The sequence below is a fragment of the Ranitomeya imitator genome, chromosome 1, assembly GCF_032444005.1.
Source record: "Ranitomeya imitator isolate aRanImi1 chromosome 1, aRanImi1.pri, whole genome shotgun sequence".
Classification (NCBI taxonomy): Eukaryota; Metazoa; Chordata; class Amphibia; order Anura; family Dendrobatidae; genus Ranitomeya; species Ranitomeya imitator.
Window position 1 is genome coordinate 118,780,212 of NC_091282.1, and position 10,702 is coordinate 118,790,913.

The window sequence follows — 10,702 nt, forward strand, 5'->3', positions numbered from 1 at the left end:
CTGCTTCAGACCCTCACCGATGAGTTTAAGGTGCTGCGTGGTGAGGTGGTGCAGCAGGTCCAGCAGTTGGTGGGGTTTTGGGCTTCGGCCCAGGTAAATGCTCAACCTGAGCCCAAGTTATCTCTTCCTGACAGGTTCTCTGGTGGGAGAGATACATTTTTGGTTTTTAAGGAGGCCTGTAAGTTATACTTCAGGCTCCGCCCTCGTTCATCAGGGAGTGAGGAACAACGGGTGGGAATCATTGTTTCCCTTCTTAAGGGTGATCCCCAATCCTGGGCCTTCTCCCTGCTGACCGATTCTCTATCTCTACGGTCAGTGGACGAGTTTTTTGCAGCGCTGGTATATGGTGACCCGGATGGCGTCTCCTTGGCGGAATCCCGACTCCGTAAGATCAAGCAGGGGGGTCGGCCGGCGGAGGAATACTGTTCAGAGTTCAGGAGGTGGGCCACTGACACACAGTGGAATGACCCGGCCCTTAGGAGCCATTTTGTGCAGGGTCTGTCCCCTAGGTTACAAGATACTCTGGTACAGTACTCCGCCCCCAAGTCATTGGAGGCCGCCATGTCTCTTGCCATCCGGGTGGATAGACGTTTGTGGGAGAGGCATACACCAAATGTGCCCCCGGTAGTCCTTGCTAGGCAGGAGGACACACCTGACCAGGTGGACAAACCCATGCAGGTGGGAGGAGTTGCTTCCCAAACGAGGTTGTCTGGGGTTCGCTGTGGTGTGGGGGCATGCTTTTACTGTGGGCAGACTGGTCATTTTATCAATGTCTGCCCAGCTCGCGCCAAGATACCTGTTCCATCTAAAAAGCCACGTCCCCCTGGTTGTGTGGAGGAAAGCGACCAGGGAGTGTATATTTCCTCCATTTTTTCATCTCAGTGTACCTTACCTGCTGAGGTGGTTGTAGGTGGGGTAACTGAGAATATTCCGGTGCTTGTGGACAGTGGAGCAGGAGTCAATTTGGTGGATGCTCATTTTGTCCAGAACCACGGCCTGATGAGTAGGTCGCTAGCTAGACCCCTAAGCGTTCAGGCCATTGACTCTGTCCCGCTCAGCCAGGGGAGCATTACCCAAGTCGTTGACAAGATACATTTGCGTATAGGGGCTTGTCATGAAGAGTTCCTGTCATGCTACGTCTTGGAGAACATACCAACTCCCATTGTCTTAGGTCTCCCTTGGTTGAGTAAACACAACCCGGTCATAGACTGGCGGTCCAGAGAAGAAGTCAACTGGGGTCAGTCGTGTAAACACTGCTGTCCAGGAGCTACGATCTCTGCCGTCCTTCTACAACCTACCCCTTCTCCTGTGGGGGCAGTAGAGGTGTTTGAAGGGAGTAGGGTCAAGACTCTACCCTCATTACATTCTAACCCGGTATGTCCGAGACCTCTTAGGAGGAGAGGTCAGAGGAGGGTGGTGGTTCCCTCGGTGCATAGTGGGGGTGTGAGTTGGGGGACGCCTCTGTTGTAGGTTCTATAAAGAGTTCACCATCTTGTGGCAGACGCATGCGTGAAAATAAACGTTCAGGTCTGGACCTGTGTGTGAATGATTACGTATGGGTGTCCACCAAAAATATTAGGTGGAACTGGAATCTGGAGTTCGAGGGTAATCGGGCCATACCGAGTGTCAGCCATTGTTGGTCCGAAGACTTACCAGTTGGAGTTACCCTCTGTAATGCCCATACACAACTCATTCCACAGGTCGGCGCTCTGGAGATTTGTGCCGCCTACGTTGTCATCTTCAATGTGCTGTGTCCACCGTAAACCTAAGGGTCAGGTGACTGAGGAGGTGAACTCTGGTGATCGAGACGTTCTCACTGTAGGTTGTTTGCTGGTGAGGTCCAGTGTTGAGGGTCCAGAGGCCCTTCATTGAAAGGGGGGTACTGTCACGATCCAATTTTGGATTTGTGGCAGATCTGGTTTGCTTCAGTTTAATACCTTTTTTTTCCTTTCTGGTCATCGGGGTTAATGCAGTTTCTTCCGCCCCCCCCTGTGGCCGTTACTACATTGCTGCTGGCTCAGCTGATGCTTGTGATGACCACTCCCTCCATTCTTTAAGAGGTCACCTGGTTCATCAGCTGACTGTCGGTGTTAGTTCATTCTTCAGCGACCAAGCCAGGAGTAGGAGCTAGCTGGGAATTGCGGTTCTTCAGCTGTGTCCATTGTATCTGGTGTTTCTTCCTGCTGTGCTGTGCCTTGCAGCATTAAGCTAAGTTTGGTTTTCCTTTAAATTTTCTGTTTTCCTGTTTATTGTATAGTTATACACTGGTGCAGTCCACCTCCCTTGGGGGGAGTGGGGGTCACTATAGGGTCTGTATAAGAGACAGGGATACGCTGGCGGCTCGGGCCTCCTAACCTTCATAGGTACCCCCAAGATAAGGGAAGGCCAGGGCCCCTTATAGTGGCAGGGACAGGTGCGGGTTCCAAATACGCCGTCCTGCCCCTTTATTGCCGTAATCGGCGTGACAATATAACACTGGCCACGTAATATATAGCACAGCACATGCAGAATATAACACTGGCAAGGTAGTATACAGCAGCCACGCGGTATATTACACAGCCCACGCAGTATATAACACTTGCCACGTAATATATAGCACAGCCCACGCAGTACATAACACAGCCCACATAGCATCTAACACTGGCCAGGTAGTATATAGCAGCCACGCGGTATATTACACAGCCCACGTAGTATATAGCAGTGTGGGCACCATATCCCTGTTAAAAAAAAAATACCCAGAAGACCGCTAAGTCTTCTGGGTAATTTCGCAATGCATCTCTGGGAACGTAAGATGGCGGAGGTCGCGTGGCTTGGCGGACTACGGAGGGTGAGTATAGAAGGTTTTTTGTTTTTTTTATTATTTTTAACATTACATCTTTTTACTCTTGATGCTGCATAGGCAGCATCAAGAGTAAAAAGTTGGGGACACACAGGGTTAATAGCAGTGGTTATGGAGTGCGTTACCTGCGGCATAACGCGGTCCGTTACCGCTGGCATTAACCCTGTGTGAGAGGTGACTGGAGGGGAGTATGCGGGTGCCGGGCACTGACTGCGGTGACTGGAGGGGAGCATGCGGGCGCCGGGCACTGACTGCGGTGACTGGAGGGGAGCATGCGGGCGCCGGGCACTGACTGCGGTGACTGGAGGGGAGCATGCGGGCATCGGGCACTGACTGCAGGGGAGTAGGGAGGGACTAATCGGACTGTGTCCATCACTGATTGGTCGCGGCAGCCATGACAGGCAGCTGGCGAGACCAATCAGCGACGCGGGATTTCCGTGATGGAAGTTGCAGACAGAAATACGGAAGTATTACCCCTTAGACAATTTTATTTATATATATATATATATATATATATATATATATATATATATATATACTTGGAAATGTTTCTATGGAAACCCCGTGAATGGTGGTTTTCACTCGTGGCTCTGTGTTGTTTTTCCCATTAAGAAAAATGGGGATCTGTGTTAGTAACAACTAGGGCACGTAGTGGTTAAAAAAGAAAAATAAGGCATAAGCAAGCCCTGAAAAAAGAAGTATTGCTCATTGTGGAAATCTAAAAGTCGTGATGACAGTAAAATTACATGTAAATTTGTCATAGAATTTGAAAATAGGCGACGAGGAAGAAATAGATGCGGAGTGGACTCAATAATATGCCATTCATGGTAAGCCTGATAAATCCGCTCTCATTTGTCCTGGAAAAGAAAAGATTTTTTTCAACTGTCTATCATCTTCCTCAGGTTTATCCGTGAAGAACTATGAATGCAGAAATTCTACTCTATAAGACCGGGATCACACATGCGAGAAAACACGTCCGAGTCTCGCATATTAATACCCGGCACTGCCGCCGACTCTCGGGAGTGGAGCGTGCGGCTGCATGTATTGCTATGCGGCTGCATGCTCCGCTCCTGAGTGCCGGGTACAGTGTCGGGTATTAATATGTGAGACTCGGCCGTGTTTCTCGCATGTGTGATCCCAGCCTTAGGGTGGGTGCACACGTTCCGGAATTTGCAGCGCTTTGGACCCAGACCATGATCGCTGTGTCCAAAGAATTGCTGTCTATTGAATGCAGGTGAATCCGCATGTGTTCACTGAACCGTGCGGAATCACCAAGTCCAATTCTTTGTATGGGTGAAATTTATTTTGCGGAGGCTCACGTCTCTGCAAGAGAAATTGACATGCTGCAGTCTGGAAAGACGTGTCGCATGTCTGTCTCACCGGGTTAGCTGTGGGCTTCTGTGTGTCTTTTCTCAAACTCATCCACTATTCTGTAACATCTGGACTCTGCAGATTGGACGCTGCACAAGTACACAGCGTTCAACCCGCAGCGTTTACTTATCATGTGCACATACCCCAAGTCTATGTAAACTGTAAAAAAGCTGCTTCCAAAAATAAGGTTTTGCTACTCTTTTTTATGCATTCTTATTGCTGCGTTTTCTTGTCTCTTGTGAATGTTGATAAAGCTTAATGCCCCCCCCCCCCCAAAAAAAAAGCATCATTTAACTTCCTTAACTTTTTGCACCAAAAACGCAGCAAAAACTGATACCATCGTTTCTTGCTGCGTTTTTGCACTTACCCATTGTTTCCTATGGGTGAAAAATGCTGCAAATATGCTGGAAATACACTGAAAGAAGTGACGTGCTGCAGTTTGTTCATAAGATTTCTGAAATCTCATAGACTTTGCTGGTATTATAAAACGCAGTTTAAAACTTGCATAAAAAAGCGGCACAAAAAAATATCTCAGCAAAAACGCAACGTGTGAACATAGCGTAAGGGCTCGTTCAGAGATTTTTCTCGTTTCCACAAAAAGGATCGAGGTTTCATCAGCGTGTTTGATCAGGATTTGGTCATCGAGTCCGTTTGTGCCATCGGAGTTTGGTCAGAGTTTTCATAAGTTTTTCTCAGACGGAAAAAAAATACTGATGAAGGTTTCTCAACCTTCCTCTATAATGAAAAATAACCTGTAATAATGTACCTCATTGTGGCCCTCATCCTGTAATAATGTCCCCAGTTCTGGATTCCATCCAGTAATAGTAGCCCCCATGCTATTATTGTGTCATCTATTTTGGCCCTTATTTTATACTATGAACTATGCTCATTAGTACTGCTCATGCTGTAATAATGTCCCTCATCTTGGACCTTATGTATAAAAGTACCCCATTCTGTAATAATGTCCAGTGTTTTGGCCTCTATCCTGTAATAATGTCCCCGATAATGGCCCCATCCTGTAATAATGGCCCACACATCAGAATAATTATGGCGGTTCATGCTCGGAATCCCTGAATTGTGGCTGAATTATAACAATTACGTTGTAAAAGACTCATTGCCAGTTACCGCAAACGCTTGATTGCAGTTGTTGCTGCTAAGGGTGGCACAACCAGTTATTAGGTTTAGGGAGCGATCACTTTTTCATACGGGGCCCTATAGGTTTGGATTTCTTTTTCCCTTAATAATAAGACCTTCATTTAAAAACTGCATTTTGTGATTGCTTGCGTTTTCTCTGTATAACATTTACATTTGTTTGGTGATCTGAAACATTTAAGTGTGAGGAATATCCGAAAGAATAGGAAATCAGGAAGGGGGCAAACACTTTTTCACACAACGGAAATTATATGCCCTACATCCTGGTATTTATACCCCTCATTCTGGCCCCATTTTAGTGTATAGATCCACATTCTGTTATATGTCCCTTATACTGGGCCCCATCCTGGTATAGATATCCCCTATCCTGGTAATATGTCCCAAGTTCTGCCGCTGTTCTTTAATTTACAGAAAAATATATACCATTATACTCCCCAGTGGCGAACACAGAAGGCATGGAACCCCATAGCAGAAGTATAATACACTCCCCATGGTCCTCCATATAGTATATTCCACAGCCCATAGTCCTCCATAAAGTATAATGCACAGCCCCATAGTCCTCCATATACTGTAATGCACCCTCATAGTACTCCATTCAGTATAATGTGTCCCACATAGTCTTTCACATAGTATAATGCACAGCCCATAGTCATCCATGAAGTGTAATACGCAACCCATAGTCATCCATGAAGTGTAATACGCAGCCCATAGTCATCAATGTAGTGTAATACACAGCCCATAGTCATCCGTGTAGTATAATGTACAGCCCATAGTCATCCATGTAGTGTAATACACAGCCCATAGTCATCCATGTAGTATAATGTACAGCCCATAGTCATCCATGTAGTATAATGTACAGCCCATAGTCATCCATGTAGTGTAATACACAGCCCATAGTCATCCATGTAGTATAATGTACAGCCCATAGTCATCCGTGTAGTGTAATGCACAGCCCATAGTTATTCCCAAAGAATAACTTGTTGTGTCACATGCTTGCTGCAGCCAATGAATAGCTGCTCATCAGCTTCAGGTTTTACTATTTCATCAGAGCCCTGTTGCAATATTGATCACCTGCAGCAAAAAAGCAGCCGCTCAATGGGTGCAGCCAGCACGAAAAACAAGACACATCTCTCTCTGGGAAACATCAGTGGAACAGCGCTACTGCAGGAGGTAAGTAAACATTGTTTTTATTTGAATTAAGCTCCGGAAAATTAAGTTGAGCTTGTCAAGTAGTACAGCCCTTTTACGAGCATTGATTCTCCTTTAGGGCTTGTTCATACTACCGTATTTTCTGTCTGTGAAATCAATTTTATTCAATAGGGCAGTGACCTAATGTACGTCTGAAAAAAATTGTAGCGTGCATTAGTTTATTCCATAAATCGAATGAGACTCAGCCATTCGGGTCTACTGCGATACAGAGCCACATGATAATATCCGATTCTTTGCGAATACAATGCAATTCTGTAACATAGGAAACTGTAAATGGTCCTGTAAATGATTATAGCTGATGCTGTAAAAAAACTGATTATACACGGATGAAAAGTGAGAAAAATAACATCCCAATTTTCTGAAACTCTGATTTTTTTTTTTTTTAATTTGTGTGACCTACTCTTATCCTAAGAACTGTTGGGAGACAGTTTGACCCACCAACGATAAATGCTGTATCCTCAAGAGTTCTGCGTTCATGTATGATCATAGGTGTAAGATAAACTTATACCTGCTATTTAAAGAGCCTAAAATACATTTTATTACATATCTTCTAAGAGGCCTAGTGGTCTGTAAAGTATATTGTTTGACCCAAAATTACATACCTGTTACAAGCCTCCCCACCAAGTCCTTCTTTTTCTGTCACAACTTCTATGGTGCTCATCAAAATCTAGAATTGCACATCATATATTTAAACTACCACATGTGCATGCAGGCATTGATTTGCCTAGATACATCTTCAGAGGATAATTGATTGATAAAAAATACAACTAGACCATAAATCTTGGATCTTGGCACAGGAAAAGCATGTGGCCCTTGCTTTGAGACAACTTATTTTTGCAACTCAGAAAAAGGCTTCTTAATTTTGAGAACTTCCAACCATTCACAACTGAGACTTGGAAAATCTGGTCTAAGATGTATATGAGAACAACACGTTAGCTCAGCGATCTACTCCATAGCCTTTCAGCGCTGGGGTTCTTGGTTCAAATCAAATCAAGGGCATCTGAAAGGAGTTTGTATCTTCCCTCCATGTTTGAATAGGTTTCCTACCTATGCTCTCCTTTCTTTCCACACTCCAAAGACATACTGAAATTCAGCCCTGGCATTTGAAATCACACAGGTCGATGCTGTCACCATCCCCAAGCACCAGATATATTACCCTGAGTGGAGGAAAGGAAGATTTACTACAAGACCAATATTTCTAATCATACCTCCGTCACAACTCTTAACAGTATGGGTGTCTTGAGAACACCGATTCTGTTAACAATGTAGCAGACAAGGTGGCCCACGACCAGAAAGGCCCTTTTGGCATTTGCCAGATGGCCAGTCCGACTCTGCTGATAGGGAATTTAGATTGTGGGGACAACGATGATGATATCTGTAAAGTGCTGTGGAATTAATGGCACATCTACAGTGTTACTTAAAAGTTTGTAATCCATTCAGAATTTTCCATATTTTTGCATAAATTAAACTTACTACTAAATCAAATTTTAATGCAAGTCCTAAAAGTAGATAAACATGACCAAATCAGTAAAATTAGTAAAAAATATTTTACTTTGTAATTTTTTAAATAAGGAAAATGATCCAAAAACATATCTTTTAGGTGCAAAAATATGTGAACGTTTAGGATCAGCAGCAGGGGCAGTTTTAGACAAAGCAGGGCCCTGGGCAAAAGTTTAAAGTGGGGCCCCAAATGCTCACATATTGCACCATCACCCAGAAACATTTCTGTTGTATTTACAAGCACTAAGTTCAGGCCATAAACAAGCACGATCGAAAATATTGAAGTCATTCGACGCTTGTTTCCCAGCCTCCTTAGGGTAGGTGCACACGTTCAGCAATTGGCAGCACTTTGGATGTAGCACATGTCCGCTGCATCCAACGCGCTGCCAGCTATTGAACACAGGTGAATCCACATGTGTTCATTGAACCGTGCGGATTCACTGCCTCCAATATATTCTATGGGTGAAATTTATCTTGCGGAGACAAATAAAGACAAATTGACATGCTGCGATCTGGAAAGACGTGCAGCATGTCCGTCTCCGCGGGTAAGCTGCAGGTGTCTGTGAATGCATAGTGGGCATGGGATTTCTTGAAATAACATCTGGCGGCTGCAGAAGTACACAACGTCCAACCGTTCACACACAGTGCAATGCAGCCCCCCACACACAGTATAATGCAGCCCCCAGAGTATAATGCCACCCCACACACAGTATAATGCAGGCCCCACCCCCACACAGTATATTTCAGCCTCCACAAGCACACAGTATAATGCAGCCCCCCACAAACAGTATAATGCAGAACCACAGAGTATATATCAGCCCACTCAGAGTATAATTCAGCCCCCCAGAGTATGAAGCAGCCCTATACACAGTATAATGCAGCCAACCCCACAAACGCACACAGTATAGTGCAGCCCCACACACACGCACAGTATAGTGCAGTCCCCCCACACACAGTATAATGCAGCTCCCTAAGAGTATAATGCATCCCCCCCACACACAGTATAATGCAGCTCTCTCAGAGTATAATGCAGCCCCACACACACAATATAATGCAGCCCCCAAAAACACTGTATAATCCAGTTCCCCCAGAGTATAAAGCAGCCCCCTCAGAGTATAATGCATCCCCCACACACAGTATAATGCAGCCTGCTCAGAGTATAATGCAGCCCTACACACAGTATAGTGCCACCCCCACACACAGTATAATGCAGCCCCCACACACAATATAATGCAACCCACCACAAACAAAAGTATAATCCAGTCCCCCAGAGAATAAAGCAGCCCCCCCATAGTATTAAGCAGCCCCACACACAGTATAGTGCAGTCCCCCACACACAGTATAGTGTAGCCCCCGCACACAGTAGAATTCAGTTCCATAAGAGTATAATACAGGTCCCACACACAGTATAATGTAGGCTCCCCACACACAGTATAATGCAGCCCCCCACACAGTATAAGGCTGTCCCCTCCACACACAGTATAGTGCAGCCCCCACATACAGTACAATGCAGCCCTCACACACAGTGCAATGCAGCCCCCACATACACAGTATAATGCAGCCACCACAGACACACAGCATAATGCAGCCCACCACACACATAGTACAGTGAAGTCCCCCACACACAGTATATTACAGTACCCACACTGTCGTGCAGCAGACACACACACTATAATGCAGACATACACACTATAATGCAGACACACACCCACACAGTACTTATCTCTCCCAGAGGCAGAGGGGGAGTGATGGGAGAGGGAGTGTCACATGACTCTCTCTCCTCCATCACTGCTTTCATCTATGATGCTGATAAGTTGACTGCTCAATGCGTGGAGGGGGCGGCACCGGGCCCCTCTTACTCAGGGGCCCCATAGCAGACACTTGCTAGGGGTCCCTGAAGGAGCGGGGGCCCTAGGCGGCTGCCTGTTTGCCTTCCCCTAACGCCGGCCCTGATCAGCAGATGATTTGAATCTGAAATTTGAGTCCGTTGTCTTCAATCAATGGGATATCAATCAGGTGAAAGTGGGCGACCTGGTTTATTTAAAGAACAGGTACAGGTGCTTCTCACAAAATTAGAATATCAGAAACTCATATATTATATAGAGTCATTACAAACAGTGATCTATTTCAAGGGTTTATTTCAGTTAATGTTGATGATTATGGCTTACAGACAATGAAAACCCAAAAGTTATTATCTCAGTAAATTAGAATAATTAACAATAAATATCTTCTAAGGCTTCCTAAGCATTTATAAAGGTCCCTTAGTCTGTTTCAGTAGGCTCCACAATCATGGGGAAAAAAACTGCTGGCTTGACAGATGTCCGGAAGGCAGTCACTGACACACTCCACAAGGAGGGTAAGCCACAAAAGGTCATTGCTAAAGAAGCTGGCTGTTCAGAGTGCTGTATCTAAATATATTAATGGAAAGTTGAGTGGAAGGAAAAAACATGGTAGAAAAAGGTGCACACGCAATTGGGATAACCGCAGCCTTGAAAGGATTGTTAAGAAAAGGCCATTAAAAAATTGGGGGGATATTCACAAGAAGTGGACTGCTGCTGGAGTCATTGCTTCAAGAGTCACCAGACACGGACATATCCAGGACATGGGCTACAAGTGTCGCATTCCTTGTGT